The following is a 20,116-nucleotide window of genomic DNA, read 5'->3' as shown; positions in this document are numbered from 1 at the left end:
ACAGACTTCCCACTGAGCAGGGAACCCAACATGGGGCTCAATCCCAGGATCCTGGGATCATGACTTAAACCGAAGGTAGATGCTCAACCAACTGAGCCACCAGGGCACCCATGGCCATTTTAAAAGTAAGGAGAAATGTGACTGGAGCTATAACATTAGTATTATACGGCAATTTGCACAGAGAGTCTGCCATTTGGTTCTCAGAATATCCTTATGGAGTAAGTTAATTATTACAGAAATCTCCCAGATAAGAGACCGGAAGTTGACTTTTGACCTTAAAGTCTGTGCTGTCTTTGCCATTTGCAAACACCCTCTTTTTCTTTTTTCTTTTTTTCTAAAGCGTGTGGACAGAAGGAAAGGAGCTCCAAGCCACTTCGTGTCAGAACATGTCAGTTCTTGTTAGGAATTTATGATTCCAGGATGTACACAGAGTGCCCAGGACCTTGACCCAGTACAGCTTCAGAGAATATACTATTCTAATATAAACATCTGGAGAAAATAAACACGTTCCAAATTAAATTACATGAGGCCAGAGCTGTGCTTGCGACTTTAAAATCTGATCACATTTGGCTGTAATCTTTTGAATACCTTCACTGTCCCAGTGTTAGACGTACATGGTAACTCAAATGTTCTATTTTAAAATTGTTGAGAGTTGGACAGGGCTCCCTAGGGGCAGTTTGACTCATGTCATCGCTATCATCATCATCATCACCATCATCGTCAACCTTGAAAAACAGCTGATAATGAAGCAGAGACGTGATTAGCACTTTCTCTGCTTTATCTCATTTAATCTTCCCAACAGACCTTGAGGTTAATATTACTCTTATTTTACAGATAGTTGGAGTAAGTGCTATGGTTTTCAATCAGTTGGACTGTTTTTTGTGTTTTTTTTTTTTTTTTTGGTATCCCAGAGTTCTTTGTTATCTTCCAAATCATCACCAAAACTAATATTGCCATCGTCATCACAAAATGTATATCAACTATCTGGACATGCATATGTGCTATGGAAATAAATTGAAAGAGGTAAGTTCTCTCCTTGTAAGAGCTGACATTCTACGCCCTGCTTATGGTTTTAAATAACTAAATTCTTCACAATGCGTTCTCTTCTATTTTTGTCTACACCAGCAGTGTGTTTTTCCATAATCCTGACATCCAATTATTTCCTTTTTCGCATCGGGACAATCTCGTTTGCTTTCCCTTATTTGATGCCACAGCTCTGTTTGCGATTCATGACTTTTTAGGTACCTGTTGTGGGAAGAGGCCATGAGAAAGCACCCTGCTAACATCAACACCCGTCTGAAAAGGAGCAGGAAGGCATGTGGTTCAGCTCTCATTTCACAGAGGTTTTTGATTCTGTGTATTCTGACTTCTCAGCCTGTGCTCATGACATTGGCCAATGCTGTATGTTCTTGATTCTTCTCACACGACAGCTTCTCATGAATGACGTGAAAACCTTCTTTGCTGTTGTCGTTGAAACTAACAGCCCAAGATTTTGTTTGACTGTGTGCCCACTTTCACTGACTAATTCACAGTGCTCAGCACATCTACTGTTGCACGTGGCAAGAGCATGAACTCTGGGGCCAGACTGCCCGAGTTCACGTTCCTGATCTGCTCATTATGAGCCATGTGAATTTCAGGCAAGTCAGGTGGCCCTTTTGTGCCTTGGATTCCACCTCTGTATGTATGTCTAAACTTCATGATACCATTACGAGGAGTAAATGAGTTAATGTGGGGTGTGGAGAAACCTAGAACTATACCTGACACCTAGTAGCACTCAAAAAGATCGGCGACCTTTCTCACTATGCATTCGTTGTGCGAGAAAGCTGGAACTTCTCAACGAAGGTTTGGTGTAAGCTAAACATTATTCTTACCTCCATTTTACCCCAGCAAAAATTATGCATTCTTAAACTTTCTTGTTATATGGTTCTACGATAAAAATGTTTTATTATATTTTAAGGTTATGGTACTACATTGGTAGAAATAAATCAGAGCCGGTTGTTATTTTATTGCTTAATTTTTAGCATGGCTTTTCTGCCTTAAGATTGCTTTCATCCTACTGGCAGAAGATACATATCAGATCGTTTTATTTGCCCTCTTATGTGCTTGGAAACAACCAAAGCAATGAAATGTGCAAGTTTCTCAATACCTTTTCTGGGAAATTTATGTATTCTGAAATAAGTTTATAGTCTTCTTATTCTCCAGTTATTCAATTCTTCTTAAAAACACTGTCCTCGGGGCGCCTGAGTGGCTCAGATGTTGAGTGCGTGATCCCACGATCCTGGGATCGAGCCCTGTATCAGGCTCCCTGCTCAGGGAGAGCCTGCTTCTCCCTCTCCCTCACCTTCTCCCTCTACTGTTCCCCCTACTTGTGCTCTCTCATGCTCTCTGTCAAATAAACACAATCTTAAGAAGAAAAAAAAAAAAAAGAAACACTGCCCTCTCTCCCTTCTCCCCTCTAGTTCCCACCCCCCTTAACAATTCCTCGTACAGGTTTGAGTTGACAAGCCCCGTCTGAAGTACTTTCTGAGTGCTGGCTTGCAGAAAGAACCTTCTGAAGACATATTATTTATTAAATTTAAATTTGGGAACACAAGTAAGTCAGGCTCTACCTGTTCCACCCCAAGGAAAGGAAGATTAGAATAAATCATACAAATTCAAACATCTAAATCATCTATTCCTTATATTCATTTCTATTTTTCCAGAACAGCACAACTATTGATTAGCATCAGTTAGTACATCTAAATCATTTATCTCATACATGAACTCCTGTTTGTCCCAAACAACAGTCTTTCAACCCGAGCCAGACACCTGTGTAGCAAGTCTTGCATTTGAACAAAGGATAGGATATCAAATTAAAATTGGAAAATTACAGGGGCGCCTGGGTGGCTCAGTCAGTTAAGCAGCTGCCTTTGGCTCAGGTCATGATCCCAGGGCCCTGGGATCCAGTCCTGGGATCAAGCCTCACATCGGGCTCCCTTCTCAGTGGGAGGTCTGCTTCTTCCTCTGCCCCTATTCCCCTCCACTCATGTTCTCTCTCTCAAATAAATAAATAAGATATTTAAAATAAAATAAAATTAGAAAATTTCAATTCTGTATCACCTAAGTCAGTGCTGCCTAACAGAAATATAATGTGAGCCACATAAATCATTATAAATTTCATAGTAGCTACCTAAAGATATATATATATATATATATATATATATACAGACACATACATACATACATATACAGGTAAAATCAATTTTGACAACATATTTTACTTAATTCAATATATCCTGAATATTATTATTTCATCATGTAGTCAGTAGGAAAACCTATTACTGAGACATTTTACATTCTTTTTGTTATACCAAGTCTTTGAAGTCAGGTGTTTCTTTTGCACTCACAGTGCCTAACAATTCAAACTATATATAATTTTTGAGCTTTCATGGATGAACCGACTGAAACCCCTGAGATAAATGGCAGATACGGTGGGCAAGTCTAAGAACAAAAGCAGAGAGGATGAATCTGCAAATTATGAGTGATCCAGCTCAGAGGCTAGCACGGAATAGTTGCTCGGACATTTCCGAGACTTTATTGTCCATGTGGCTTTGCCCAGCAGTACCCTAGGAGTCAAGAAACCTGAATGCGTTCCTGGCTTTCCCACTAAACCAGCTGTGTGATCCAGTGGGAATCACTTATGCTTTCAAGTCCTCAGATTTTTAGATGGGATTATGAAAATCTGTTCCCCTACTATGAATATTCTAGCTATATGCGCATGTGTCTTTGCGTGCGCGCGTGCACACACACACACACACACACACACACCCTAACATGTACACACACCCCTGCTCTAACACTTACCTATTCTCAAGGTAAAGGAGATTTTTTTTTTTAATTGAAGTATAGTCGACACACAATGTTACGTTAGTTTCCGGCATACGGCACAGTGATTTGACAGGTCTGTAGGTTAGTTATACTGTGCTCACCACGAGTGTAGCAACCATCCGTCTAAAGGAGCTTTTTAAAAAAATCTGTCTCTGTTGTATTTGCACGACTAAAAACACCTTATATATTCTTGCTCATCGAGTTTCTCCATTTTGCCTTCTCTGCAAGAGTTGTGCATGGTGACGTTTTATATAAGTGATTAAAAATTGGAGCGAGCTCATTAAAGTATTGCTTTGAGTAATATCTCAGAACATAGTGAATTGCTGATAATGCATCATTCATTTTGAGAATGAAAAATTTTGTTAAGTCTGGTGAATTTCATGCAAAATGCATTACATGTCTCCTTTTCTTTTCCTCCTAGCTCACTTTGCCTCTCTTCCTTTCGAACAAAGGCCGCGAGCCGCAGATGGATGGGAAGAGATCGGGGGTCATTCAGTGGTGGGTGGATGGGTCAGCCACCCTTTTGCTTTTGTGCGTTGAGGCCCTGGATAGATGCCAAGGGTATTTGAGGAAACAAGAGAGCAATGCAGGCTTTTAGGTGGAGTGCTCATTCATAATTAAGTTGCTTAGTTGCAGGGCCATCAAAAGCAAACTTCAAATACCCTGACTGCAAAGCCACCTGTGCCAGAAGCAGAAGCAGGATCGAGCAGGGGAAAGGCAGAGCCCATGGCAGATATTCAGGAAGCCCTGAGCTGAGAGGGACATTTTAAAATACAAAAGCAAGTGGCTGAGTTATGTGTCAGAGGAACCTGGCACAAATTTGTTAGGTCAGAGACGGCACCATCTACCCCTGGGCCCTGTACCGATAGGCAAGAAGCCTGAGCCTGTCTGTGCATGGTGTTGTCTCAAACCAGAGAGTGATTTCCAAATAATAAGTCAGTGACGTCACTCATGGAATATTGATTCCGCTTCGAGTATTGTGCTAGACGGGATGAGTGCTGTATCTAATTGAATCCTCTCGCTAACTTTGTCATTAGCTGCATTTTGCAGGCAGGGAAAAATCAAAGCTCAGAGAGGTTGAATGATTTGCCCTGAGTCTCACGATCAGCAAGGGGTGAGGCGAACTGAGCACAGATGTCTGCCTATGAAGCCTGAGATTCTTTTTCTTTCTGTTCCATCCCCACCTCTGTCCCCACACCCACCTACGTTTGACCCTCTGGCCTGATACATTCACACTGAATGACTCATTAGAGAGTCAGGATCAAAGATCAACCTATTCTAAAAACCTCCTGCCCCTCAAGTCTTTTTAAGACCCGCCCCTATTCCTAAAAGGTCCTTGGGAGCTTCTAGGGAATCTAGGGACTCCGGCTAACCCCTGGGGCCCTGTAAACGTGCCAAGGAAACTTGAGGTCAGAATTTTCTTGGCCTTGAATACGAAGGATTTGGGTGAAACTCAGCTGGGCTTAAGAACTCTGTAACAGAAACTTGCCGGGATCGTTTTATTTGGCTCCCTGCAAAGACACAAAGTAGACGTATGGGACCAGGCCAATCTTCCATCACCTTCCCAGAACCCAGGGCCATACTGATGGTAGAACAGGAGAGACCCCTAGAGACGATGTAGTTGAAGGGCTTTGTTTTATGCATGAGAGGCTCAGAGAAGTTTCCGTCACAAACCTAGCAAACAGCAACATGGGACTAGAGCTCCCGTGGCTCCCACCAAGGCTAAAGGCTGCTGGATGGCGACTCCATCCACTCCCCCTAAGCCTACCCTCCCCACCCACCCAGTGCTCCTGTTCAACACCAAGTTCAGCTGAGGCCCCAGGGGCAGGGTGAATTTCCCTGAGCTAAAGAATGACAGATACCCACATAAGCAAGCCAGCGAACACAGCTGCTGATAAACGTGGTCCCCTCTTTCCAACAAGCCAGCATGACAGATGGCATGCACTCTCCAGGAATGTCATCGTCACTCCCCACAGAGCCTGCGACAGGGGCTTTATTCTAGGTTAGATAGAATTTTCCACAGCATGAATCCTGCAAAGAATGAGGTCCTGATAGCAAACAGCATTGTGAGGACCATTCACACCAGCAAGACATTTGGTATGTAGCCTTTAGATGGTGCTAATGTTCTACTGTAACACAGCCCTGCCAAGAGCTGGAGGCCCAGAAATCAAGGCAATGGAAGGCCGATCAAATGGCTAGCTGTATTTCAACCGTCTTATGCCAGGCCCTGAAAACACTCCCCCCTACATAGTTTGGGAGGTATCTTGATACACATTTCTGGGATTTTCAGTGCCATAGCAAGGTCTTGGCAATGCTGACCGTGCCAGACTATTCTAGGCAGGTCTCACACCATCCAGGAAGCACCAACAGTCAGCACGTTACTAATTTTTTACAAGGCTTTATTTATTTATTTGACACAGAGATAGAGATATCGAGAAAGAGAACACAAGCAGGGGGAGTTGGAGAGGGAGAAACAGGCTTCCATGCTGAGCAGAGAGCCCGATACGGGGTTCAATGCGGGGCTCAATCCCAGGACCCCCGGATCATGACCTGAGCCAAAGGCAGATGCTTAATGACTGAGCCACCTAGGCACCCCAACAGTCAGCACTTTAAATGTGAGTGCACATCCTCGGAATTAGGTTTGTCTTCTGTCTTTGTGCACCCACCAGGGTTTAGGGCGATCTCAGTTCCTAGGGTCCGATTGTGTCCCTAGATTGGATGACGGAGCCATTCATTTTGTGCAACACAGTTCTTCAGGAAACCCTCATACATTCATATTTCACCAGAAAGGGCTGGTGAAATCTACCATCATTTATTTTTTTTTCCTGGCTCTGAAAAGAGGGGTGAGGAAAAACACAGCACCCCAGAGCAACCTTTTACAGCAGGCTTTTATGTCTTAGTTCTCTTTTCCACAAACTGAATTCCAAAGGCTCTATTTGTCTCATAGTGCCACCAAAAGGGACAGTGCTTTGCTGTGCAGTTTTTCTTTGTCAGAGCAGCAGTGACAGGCTGTGTCACAGTCCCACTGAGAAGTCCTAGACATGGTTGAGGTTCTCTTTTCTTTTCTTTAAGATTGAGAGAGAGAGAGCGTGAAGAAGCATGAGAAGGGAAAGGGTCAGAGGGAGAAGCAGAGTCCCCACTGAGCAGGAAGCCAAATTCAGGACTTGATCCTGGGACTCTGGGATCATGATCCCAGCTGAAGGAAGACTCTAACTGAGCCACCCAGGCACCCTGGTTGAAGTTTTCTATGCAGAGAAGAAGATAACTCCTTGCCCATTCACATGAATGGTTCTATACCTGTGGGAGCTGATAGGGGTTTCCAAAATAGGACGTCACACTTAGTATTTACACACATGGTGCTGGTGTGTGTGTGTGTGTGTGTATGTGTGTGTGCATGAGTGTGTGTGTGTGTGTGTGTGTGTGTGTGTGTGTGTGTGCACGCCCACCTTGACTACAAGAAGGCTGGGGATCAGGGAGATATGAAAGTCAGAAGGGAGGTAAAGTTCCCATCCACAGCATCTTGTGGAAAAAAACTTGGGAAAGTCATGATACCATTATTCTAATGGTATCCATTATCCTATTACACTTGGAGGGGGGAATCAATTTATCCAGAAAGATCATATAAGGAGCAGAATTAGAACCAAAGAGATGGAAATTGTTAGAACATAGATTTCAATTAGATTGCAGCAACAACTTTTTTTAGTTTTGAAAAATAAAAATAAAAAGATTCTAACTTACAGAAGTATTGCAAGAAATGTAGAAAGATTGCTCAGAGGCTGTTCATCTAGATTCTTCAGTTGTTATTATTTTGCCACATTTCATTTCTCTCTCTTTCACTCACACATGTTGATATTTTCCTGAACTTTTTGAGAGTAAATGGTATTATCATATGCATATATATTCCTAAATATTTCATCATGGGATTCCAAAGAATAAGGACACTGTTTTGCATAACAGAGTAAAATTATATGCTCCATATTCATATTTCAGCAAATGTCCCAATGATGTCCTTTGTAACGTTATGTCTTCCACTGATTCAGGATCCATTAACATACATTACTGGTGTCATTTATAAGGATGAACTTTTTAAGATTTAAGACAAAGAAAAGCAAAGCTTGAGGCATCACAATTATAGATTTTAAGTCGTATTACAAAGCTGTAGTCATCAAAACAGTATGGTATGGGCACAGAAACAACCACATAGATCAATGGGACCAGATAGAAAACCCAGAAATGAACCCACAATTATATGGTCAATTACTCAAACCAGACAAAAGTTCCTGCCCTTGAGAAGCTTTAATTCGGACGAGGAGACAGACAACAAACAAGACACCTAATAAATAAGTTAATTGGACAGTGCATCCACAGGTGGCATTACAGAAAAAAGAAAAAGTAAGGCAAGGTCTGGGACATTGGGAATGATGGCTGGGGTGTAAGAGAAGTTTGAGATAGGGTGGATAGGGGAGCCTCACAGGGAAGGGGGCTTTTGAACAAAGGCTTCACTGTCACTAATGGAGTGAGATGATCATATCTGATGTTCAAGGTTATGGTTCAGGTTAGATGAGCACAACAGGAAGAAGAGTAGGGAGAGAAGGGACATGTGACCTGCAGATGAAAAGAGACATTTAGTTGTGGAGGGCCATGCCGGGGTGGCCTGTTTGTGAGTTGACCTGCACATTCTACAGGGCATGGGGTCCTGAGCCCTTAGAAGTGCTGGACTGGGCTGGGCAAGATGAAGCTCAGACACAGACATGTATATAGCAGTCTTCATCCCAGAAGTGATGAGTGGAAGCCACGAGAATGAGCAAACTTAAAAGGAGAGCCTGGGAACATCCATGTTTAAGGAAGAGGTTGAAAAGAGGAAACCAAAGGAGATATCTGAGTGGTTTCAGCCTAGGATGCTGGGGCAGGACCAAGGATTGAGGAACAAAGGGAGTGGAGATTGGAGAGGATCCAGGGGATGGGGAACGTTACCTCCCTCCCCACCCTACCAAAGATTGTATGAGGGCAGAGAAGTTTGGTGGTGTTAAGGGGGGGGGGTCTTTTGGTGGCCTTTTAATATAGAGTCTGTAGGCAAACTGTTGTGAATCTACAAGGATTCAGGGAATATTATGCCCATGGGCCCTTTCTGAAAAATCTACCAGACAATAAGCTTCAGAAAACCAATTAAGAAAATGATCTAAGACTAAAATTGTGGTAACAAGGGAGAAAGCAGGGGTACCTGGGTGGCTTTGTCAGTTAGACATCAGACTCTTGATTCTGGCTCAGCTCATGATCTCATGGGTCATGACATCAAGCCCCACATTGAGTTCCACACTTCGTGAGGAGTCCGCTTGAGATTCTCTCTCTCTCTCTCTCTCCCTCTGCCCCTGCCCCGGCTCATACATGCTCTGTCTCAAATAAATAAATAAATACATCTTTTAAAAAGAGGGAAAAAGTAGTTTGTAATGGTTATGCCTGACAATGTAAATACAATATTCAAAAAAATTGAATGAAAAAGAACAGAGTATGTACCAAGCAGAATAAATTTGCTCATTGCCTTATGTAAATTGGGATCAAAAGAATGCTACTTAAAAATTATACCCTAGGGGAGAGAAGAGGGACAGAAAGTGTTTGCAAACTGACTTCAACATTGCTCATGGTCAATAGTATAGAAGAAGAATGAACTAAGGGCGTTTACAGAGGCATTAGTATATAGGTAACCATATGAGTTTCCTATTGCTGCTATAACAAATTATCACACATGCCATGCTTAAATGATATAAATTTGTTATCTTACAGTTCTGAAGGTCTGTGGTATGAAATGGGTCTCAATAAGCTAAAATTTAGGTCTTAGTAAATTTAGGTCTGCATTACTTTAGAAGGTGCTAGAGAAGAATTCATTTTTCTTGCCTTTCCAGCTGCTAGAGAACACAGCAGGTGTTGGCTCTTGGCCCCCTTCCTGCATGTTTAAAGCATCACATCACTCTGATCTTGCTTCCTTTATCAAATATCCTTCTCACTCTGACTCTTCTGTCTCCCTCTTCTACTTTTAAGGACCTTTGTGATTTCATCGGGGTCATGCCGATAATCCAGCATGATTTCCTTGTCTTAAGGTCAGCTGATTAACAATCCTAATTTTGTATTCAACCTTAATTCTCCTTTGCTACACAACAAAATATATTCATAGGTTCTAGGAATTAGGACATGAGCACCTTTGTAGGGGACATTATTCTGCCTGTCAGAATAACTAGGCTCTAAGAAAAACATAAAACTTCCTAAGTTTCAACCTACATCCTCCTTCCCAAAAAGAAAGTGCAAATAAAATACAAGAGTGGAGAGAAAGTAATGGCTCTGAGGTAAATAAGCTAATATTTTGTAGCTAATAATATCTAAGCTCAAATCTAGACTATTTGACTCCAAATGTCTTGCTTTGTATTGCTTCACATGATCGAGTTCAAAGACTCATCTCTTAAGAAGTGGAATAATGGTTTTCAGTCTGGTCCTTATAAAGAAGGAATGTCCAAGGATGAGGAATATATACATACATACATACATACATACATACATACATACATACATACGAAGACAGATACGATTATGATCAGGATTGTCATTCCCCCAAAATGCAAAAAAACCAAAAACAAAAACAAAAAGCCTCATTAAGGAAGGGGAGGAGGACAAGAGGAGCCAAAGGGATAATTACTATCTTGAAATATATAATAGGATTTTTTTTAGAAGACAGAAGGACAGTAATAGATTTAAGTTAAAACTGCAGGCATTTTAGATCTCCATTGGAAGGAAAGTCTCTTCTTTTAAGAGCAAAAAACACCTGATGAGGCTTCCAGCGAAAAGATAGGGACCCTCTACTTAGGGGACCTTGACAAAGGATCAGAATAACAATTTGAGAGAGGTTGGCATGATTCCCCAGCCTTGAAGTGAATGCCAGGCAAGACAGTTGATTTCCTAGGTTCTCTCCCAATTCTAATAAGAGATGACAAGATTCTGAGCACAGAGTAGACAGTGTGCCATGGGTCATGGTTCAGACCCCAAATGGCTGTTGTTTCTGACAGTCCCTGGGTAATTGGGAAAGCTCATCAGGCCAAATGCGAAAGAAAGCTTGGGTATCAAACATTTGGAAAGTGAATGCTTCTTGCTCTGAAGGGATGAGACAACATAATGGAAGAAACGCCCATGTGATTTTTCCCAGTGTTGAAGGAAGCATTTGGAATTGTCAGACCATGCTTTGCGTTTCTGTTCTCATTCTGTCATGTACTAGCAGAGTGACCACAGGCAATTTACTGAATTGCTCAGAACCTCAGTTTTCCCATCTGTAGCATGGGCATAACAATACATCTGCCAAAGGGTTTTTTAGGAAGGCTAAATGAGGGAATGTAAGGTGGGCCTATGCATGATAGACACTCAGTCAATGAGAGTCTCTGTCCTCCAAGCAAACTATGAAACTGTCTGCATTTGATCTGAGATGTTTTCATGCTGCCACTAACTGGTCTGAGTGACACCTTCCTAGGATCTACCTTACCTTTTTAAGATTTTATTTGTTTATTTAAGAGAGAGAGAGTGAGCCTGAGATGGGGAAGGTCAGACGGAGAAGCAGACTCCCCGCTGAACAGGGAACCCGACGTGAGAGTTGAGCCTGGGACTCTGGGATCATGACCTGAGCTGAAGGCAGACCTTATGGTACCCTTAGAGTCATAATGTGCTTGGCAAGGTGGCAGGTGGTCAATCCGAGCCGTAAGTTGAACTTTCTGCTGGCCTGGCTGCACTTTGATAATGGGGTTGCTCCTGGGGACAGGTGTCTCCCTATTGTTAATTCCAAAGGAGTGGCTCTAATGTTATTGGTAGTAATCGATGGTTTGGGGCTCATTGGGCACTTTCTTATTCTCAGATTGCCCTATTGGCCCCTTCTTGCACATAGGATGCATAAGGTGGCAGTCTCTCCAAGGCCATCCAACCGTTTTATCCTAGAAAGAAGCATTCTAAGAGATTTTGTGAATTCCAGTAGAGGGAGAACCCAGGGGCCCAACGCTGATGTCTGGCTCTTGCAGCTCTCACTGTGTCTCGGTTCTTTAGTAGACATGTGGAAGATCATTTAGGTAAGTGACTTACGGTTGGCTGGGAGCTAAAAGATCACAAATTCTTCCCCTCCCACCAAGAGCTGTAGTCTCTTTTTGCACACCTTGAATTCAGGTTGGACTTGTGACTTGCTTTGGCTAATAGGAAGGTAGAAAACAGGATGCAAAAAGAAGCTTGAAAAGTACTTGCTACTTCAGCTAACCCCATTCTAGATTAGCCAGCCCACAGCCAACCAGCATCTGACCCTAGACCAGGGGTTGGCAACCACAGTTTGCTAGACAGCTGCCTATTTTTACAAATCAGGTTTTATTGGGAAGTGGCCATGCTCATTCATTCCTGCACTCTCGATGGCTTCTTTAGTCCTAAAGAACTTTCCCACCCCATCCTGGCCCAAATTACCAATCCATAAAGATTTTTATTTATTTGAGAGAGAGAGTGAGCGAGCTTAAGTCAGGCGGAGAGGCAGAGGGAGAAGCAGGCTCCCCACTGAGCAGGAAGCCCAATGCGGGGCTCCATCCCAGGACCCTGGGATCATGACCCAAGCAGAAGGCAGACGCTTAATCCACGGAGCCACCCAGCTGCCTCTAAATAATGATTGTTTCAAGCAACTTAATTTTGGAGTAGCTTGTGGTATAGCAAAACTGTTACAGTCATGTAAGGGTTTCTTCGAAAAGTTTGAGAACTACGTGTAGCTGAAGGAAGGCTCACAAGTTAGACGAAGCCAGCACAATATTTTCACCTTTAGGCTTTGACGGTGTTTTGGAGGAGGAAATTGATTTACTTTCATAATATCTCTGCACACTTATATGAACCGAAAAACAGAGCAATTTGTCACAAGGTTTATACCTACAGTTCCACACCTATCAATCTATTAACATCTATCAATCCATCTCTGCCATGTGCTGGTCGCGATTGTAGACAGATTAAATAATTGGATGGCACAGCCATAAGAGATAGCAGAGAATTTGCAAATAAAGACCCTCGGATATTAAATTTTGACAAAACTTTTGTTAAAACTGGTAAGACTCTGGTTTTTCTTGATAACTATGAATATTGAGATATTGTCATTAGAATGCATTTACCCCAAAACTAAATAAAGGCTGTTGGGTTGTTTTTCCGTGTGTCGAGGAAAGATTGTCTTTGTTGTAAGAAAAATGAAGATTTTTAACTCTCAAAGAGCAGATGCATTATTTTTATTTTAGCAAGTAGGACTTCCCTGGCCCTATGTTCCAGGCCCCTCAAGATTCTTACAAGTAGAATGCCTTTGGGAGAGAAAATCAGTTCATCATGTCTGTGGGCAAATTACTTATTCTTAGTCATTTTTTGTGCCTGCTTTGAAAAAGTTCAAATAAACATAGAGTACCCCTGTGCCTAGAAGGCCTAAAATAACCAAATATTTTTGGCCAGTTGACTGATTTCTTAAACCAACATTTATCAAGATTTTTGTGAGAAAATAAGGAATTGACATTCCCTCCATTGTGTGAAGGAATAAAGCCAAAAGTTACATACAAACATCCAATGAATTATCATTAATTCTAATTCTGGTACTCATGACTCCTGGCCCCCAAACCCGAAGTTAAAACTTCTACATATCAATTGGGAGTTATGTTCCCAAGTGGGAACATAATTGAGCCCATAAGAACATGCTATTATAGGGACATCTGGGTGGCTCAGTCACTTAAGTGTCCGACTCTTGATTTCAGCTTGGGTCATGATCTCAGGGTTGTGAGGTGGAATCCCATTTTGGACTCTGTGCTGGCCAAGGAGCCTGCTTCAGATTCTCTCTCCCTCTGCCCCTCCCCCCACTCATGCATGTGTGCTCGCTCTCTCTCTAAAAAGAACATGCTACTGTAGATCGGTGTCACTCTAGAACCAGGTGAAAAGACTTTATGTGTGGAGTCTTTCTTTTTTTTTTTTTTTTTTTTGTTTTAAAGATTTTATGTATTTATTTGACGGAGAGAGATCACAAGTAGGCAGAGCAACAGGCAGGGTGGGGTGGGAAGCAGGCTCCCCGCTGAGCAGAAAGTCCAATGCAGGGCTCAATCCCAGGACCCTGAGATCATGACCTGAGCTAAAGGCAGAGGCTTAACCCACTGAGCCACCCAGGCGCCCCAGTATTTCTTCTTCTTTAGCACCATCACCACCACCATTGCCACCATCTTCCTTCTCCTCCTCCTTTTTCTTTCCTGCCTCCTTATCATGAAATTTAGTATCAGAAAAGGTGAGACTAGGATGTACAAAGCCAACTCTGGCCCTAATCCTATCTCTGGCACTGTACCTTTGGCTCACTGGGTTTTGATTTCTCTCTCTATAAGCGTTGGTGGAAAGGAAGATCCTCGAGACTTCATCTATGCCTGAAATTGCACAATTCCATTATTATATTTATGACCATAGGCAAAGTAAGGAAGATTGAAGGTTATCCCAGGATGATTCTTGGTGCTCCATAATCACTCCCTAGCTCACTTTGTTACACTATTAAATTATGTTTAGACATTCCTTCTTGCTAAGGGAAAGAAGCCAGACACAGAAAAACAAGTTCTGCATGATCTTGCTTATAGGTAGAATCTCAAATAGTCAAACACGTAGAAGCAGAGAACAGCATGGTGGTTGCCAGGGACTGGGTGGAGGGGGAAATGGAGAGGTGTTGGTCAAAGGGTACAAAATTTCAATGGTGCAAAGTAAGTTCCATAGCTCTCTCGTACAACATTGAGCTGCCTCAGCTTCTGCTTCTGCTTCTTCTTCTTCTTCTTCTTTAAAGATTTTATCTATTTATTTGTCAGAGAGAGAGAGAGAGAAAGAGCAGAGGCAGAAGCATACTCCCCACTGAGCAGGGAGCCCAATGCAGGACTCGATCCCACGACCCTGGGATCACGACCTGAGCCAAAAGCAGATGCTTAACTGACTGAGCCACCCAGGCATCCCCATAGAGCTTATTCTTAACAATGCTGCACTGCATACTTCCAAATTTGCTAAGAAGGTAGATCTTACATTAAGTGCTCTTACCCATTCAAGGAAAAAGAAAAGAATTGAGTAGGAAGAAACATTCCGAGGTGAGGAATAAGCCTCACCTCGGCTTATTCAGTGGTTTCCAGATGTGCACCTATGTCCAGACACATCAAGTTGTGTACATGAAATAGCTACAACTTCTGGTATGTTCCTCATTCCTCCACATAGTGATTTTTTTTTTTTTAAAGTGCCTTCTTTGGGTGAAGACTGTGTCCCTCTAAGTATCTTTTTAAAAATATTACTTGTGGGAGGAACAAGTACATAAACAATAATGCACAACTGTACACACCAGATCACTTTGCTTTTTTTCCAAAGAGTGTAACTGAGTGCATAATCCAGTGCGTATCTCTTCTATTAGTCAATAAGAAACATCTAGTTAGCCCTGACCCTAGACAATATTACTACTAATAATTGGTAATAGCTACAATTTGTTATTTACTGTCTTCATCTTGCAGGTAAAAATCCTGAGACCCAGAAAAGTTTATTAGCTTTTCCAGATGTACAGCCAGTAAATTTAAATCCTGGCCTACGTGATAACATGTCTCTCTAATGTGGCATTATTTTGGAACTGATTCTAACAAAGATTTTACTCCCCAGGACCTTGCAGACTTGCAAATGAGCTACAAAAATAGAAATGAAGTAGGAAGAATAGAAATGAGTGAAGAAAGAACTCCTTCCTGAGAAGTAAATTACTGCCCCAACATTTTATGACTAATGAGGTTTTATCTTCAGCTCCAGAAGGTGATGAAAATATTAATAATGTTAACAATAATGATAATTCTCATACCTAATCAGTAAAACTACCCAGAAAACACCAAGCATGAGATCTATTTTAAAGTAGACCTTGTAAGAAATTTTAAAACCATCTTAAAAACTAGTATTTTTCCATCTTAACTTTTTGCTGATTAAAAATCCAATACATGTTCATTGTTAAAACTGGGGAACTGCAGAGAAATGTGAGGAGAAAAACACAGTAGTCTATATTCTTACTTCCAGTGACAGTAACCGATAATATATTTAGGAATATCATCCTGGTTGTAAGTTCCATGAAATTTTCATATGGTTGAATAGTTACTATATATTTGATTTTGCTCCTGTTTTTTAAACTTTATAACTATGTTTGTCTCTAAATTCTTTGCAAACATTTTTAATGATGGCATACCATTTTATTATTTAAATATATATAATTTTAAAATCAATATTGGACTATTTTCAATTTCTTATCATTTGAATTTTTCCATGTACGAGTAGATGTTTGCGTTTACAATTATTTTTGATTAAGGATACCTTCCCGGAAGCGGAATACAGAATCAGAAGAGAGGAACGCTTTTAAGACTGTTGGTAGAGGCCTGGGTGGCGCAGTCTGTTGAGCTTCTGACTCTTGGTTTTAGCTCGGGTCATGATCTCAGGGTTGAGATGGAGCCCAACCTTGGGCTGTGTGCTCAGCGCCCCGTCCTCTTGTCTCACTCCCCACCCACTCCCTGCCTCCCCCCTACTCATACTTGCCCCCCCAAATAAATAAGTAAAATCCTTTTTAAAATGTTGATAAATATTGTCAAATTGCCCTCACAAGGAGAATTCTTATTTTTGTTTTCACTGGCAATACAGATACACACTCCTTTGATTTCATCCATCTTGCCAACTTTGGGTTTCATCTTTTCTTAATCTTCTTTAATTTGATAGATAAAAATAGATTCTCATTATTAGTTTTAGTTTGCAGTTATTTGATTTCAACCATTTTCAGTAATTTATACAAGCTTACTCGGTAACTGAATTTAACATTTTGAGGAATTTATACTTGGAACATGGACTCATTTGTATTTTGGGGTTAAATTCATTTTTCTGTTAATTTAAATTTCTCTTAATTTACAAAAAGTTATTAACACTGTTTATAAATGTTTGCTGAAAATAGTTTTCTCAGCCTTTCTCGTTTGCATTTAATATTTCTTGAAATGCAGGGTTTTTTCTTCAATTAGATCTACTCTTCTGTGTTTCCTAAACATTTTTTAACTTCAACTTAGAAAGTCTGTGCATGGAGGAATTAAACAAGTGTTCATATCTATTTTTGTTCTATTTGCTTTCTGTATTTTTTCTATTTGCTTGTTTTTGATTTATAGTTATTTTTTTTATTCCAACTGACATTTATTTCAGGTATTCTGTGTGGTGAGGCTATAAACTGATTTTGTTCCCAAATAGCTAAAGTCATTTTTCAGTTCATTTTACTGATTGAGTTCTCCTTTTGGTCACAGATTATGATGTCACCTTTATTATACATTACATGAGTATCTGGCAATGATATACATATTAATTGATGGTCAAGGAATTCTTGCATTAGTTGAAGGAAGGTTTAACAACTGCACCTGTGATAATGCACACTAAAAAAATTTCTTTTGGTGAATTGTATAAGACTGATGATTCACAGACCTTTACCCCTGAAACAAATAATACACTATATGTTAATTTAAAAGAAAGAAAAAAATGTTGATTTTGGATTTCTGCTTCCAATCAAAATGGAATAACGGGGTCACAGAACCATTTTTTAATGGAAAAAATAGATGAAACAACAGTTTTCAATCATGGGACATCAGGCAGGCAGGGTGGTAATTCCTGAGAGATGGTAAACAAATGAGTTGAGTCCTATGACTACCCCAGCTTGCTACTTGAAGAGAATATCCTAGAAGCAACATAGGGAGGCAGAACCCTGATGAAGCCTGGTGATCTCCTTGAGTTGAGTTTGCAGGACAGGGTACTGAAAAAAAGAGTTTTCCAGAGATCTGCACAGGGTTCCCTTGACTCTTCAGCTGAAGGCTGATCCACACAGATGCAAAAGGGAACTACTGGAGGCTGGGGGAGAGAACAAGAATAGTTTGTGTTCCCACCAGTCAGGGAGGCATAACTCATAATACACAGGACATCAGAGAGAGTAATTACATGGATGTTGACAAAATCATGAAACACAATGAGAACTACATTAAAGGCTACTTAGGTCTAACAAAGCTTAAAAAAAAGCCTCAAAATAATCAACTGTTTACAATAACTTAATTACATCTTGAAACAAAGCTCACAAAATTTGTCTAGGAACACAGAAATATGCATCCATTAACAAGGTAAAATTGACAATGCCTAGCAACCAATCAAAAATTATCGGGCACGCAATGGTGCAGGGGGCTATGAGCCAAAATTAGGAGAAACAGAAATTAATCAAAACATATCCACAAATGGCAAAGAAGACAGAATAAGTAAACAAGGACAATAAAACTATTATAGTTCTATTCCATATGTTGTAGAAGGTAGGAGATGATCAAGCATATCAAGTAAAGATATAGGGGTGCCTGGCTGACCCAGTCCGTACAGCATATGACTCTTGTTCTCAGGGCCATGAGTACAAGCTCTGCATTTGGTGTGGAGCCTACTTAAAAGAAAAGAAAAGAAATACATCATTAAGTAAAGACATGGAAGAAATAGAAAAGACTCAAATGGAATGTTAGGGATAAAAATGGAAATATTTGAGATGGAAAATACATCTGCACAGGATTAATAGCACATTGAACTTTACAGAGGAAAAGATTGGTGAACTTGACACACAGCAATAGTAATTATGAACAAAGAAATAGTGAGAAAATAGACTGAAAAGATAAATAAAGAAAGGACCAGTTGATGTGGGGCAGTATCAAGTGACATAAGTCTAATTGGGATCTCAAAGAAAGAAGAGAGAGAAGGGGACAGGAAAAATTAGAAATACAAAAAAGGCCAATTATAAGGAAAATGAAAAACCCACAAATTCAAGAAGTTCAATGAACTCCAAGCATAAGGAACATTTAAAAAACTACAAAATTTAGAACATAATCAAATTGCTTAAAACCAGAATTCTCATTCTTCTCATTAGCAGCTGCACTTTATTACTCAAGTAATAAATAAGAATTATATAAAAGTATGAAAATTTGGGGTGCCTGGGTGGCTCAGTCGTTAAGTGTCTGCCTTCAGCTCAGGTGTTTGTCCCAGGGTCCTGGGATCAAGCCCTGCATTGGGCTCCCTGCTCTGTGGGAAGCCTGCTTCTCTCTCTCTCCGACTTTCCCTGCTTGTGTTCCCTCTCTCTCTCTGTCAAATAAACAAATAAAATCTTTTTTTTTTTTAAAGTTCTGAGGGCCCCCTGGATGGCTCAGTGGGTTAGGGCCTTTGTCTTCGGCTCAGGTCATGATCCCAGGGTCCTGGAATCGAGCCCTGCATTGGGCTCTCTGCTCGGCGGGGAGCCTGCTTCCTCCTCTCTCTCTGCCTGCCTCTCTGCCTCCTTGTGATTTCTCTCTGTCAAATAAATAAAATATTAAAAAAAAAAGTTCTGAAAACTCTAACAACAACGAAAAAGAATTGTCCTTTTCATTAGGTATGACAAATGTGGAAGAAAGAATTCTTTTGCATTCTCTTTATTGATCTCCTGCAATAAATTCACTCATTAATTATAACAATTTTCCAACTGATTTCCTTAGAATTTTCAGGAAAATCTTATCTAGTCTCGCAATAGTGATAATTTCAAGTTTTTTCATTAAAATGCTACCTGTCTCTTTTTATTTTATAAGTATCCTTTTATGGCAGCTACCCTGACTAGAATTTAAACCAGATATTCTCAACCTTCTTTTTCCAACCAAAAAAACTTAGAGGTATGTTCTTTCTCTACTTTGAACATCATAAAAGGGAACCTCTTATCTTGTATAGTCTTTAAAATTTTTTGGCTATTTTTTTTTTCTTGATTCCTTCTTTTGTCTTCTTTTTCACTTTTTCTCTGCCACCTCTTTACCATTGCATCAGTTTCCTATTGCTGCTTACAACAAACTTACTGGCTTCAAACAACACAAGAGTGTTAGAGTTCTGGGAGTCAGAAGTTCAAAGCCCCCTAAATCAGGCATGCGTCAGGGGGTATGGTCTACCCTGGGGCAGAATTTCTCTGTATCTGTGAACCTGTGAAACCAGACAACAAGCTAAGTGCTTACAAAAGACAATAATAGGATAAACGCAGGCTAGACATTCCCATTCCAAAAGGGGGAAATTGGTGAAAGGATAAAGGGAATCATTCATCCTGAGGAAGTTTAAAATCCAGCAGGACAAATTCCATTAGATTTCAAGGCCACAGAATGATTCTCTGTAGCTCCATGCTCTGTCCTCTCTGCCCATCGGG

This window comes from Mustela erminea, chromosome X (assembly GCF_009829155.1).
Source record: "Mustela erminea isolate mMusErm1 chromosome X, mMusErm1.Pri, whole genome shotgun sequence".
Lineage (NCBI taxonomy): Eukaryota > Metazoa > Chordata > Mammalia > Carnivora > Mustelidae > Mustela > Mustela erminea.
This window is presented reverse-complemented; position numbering follows the sequence as displayed.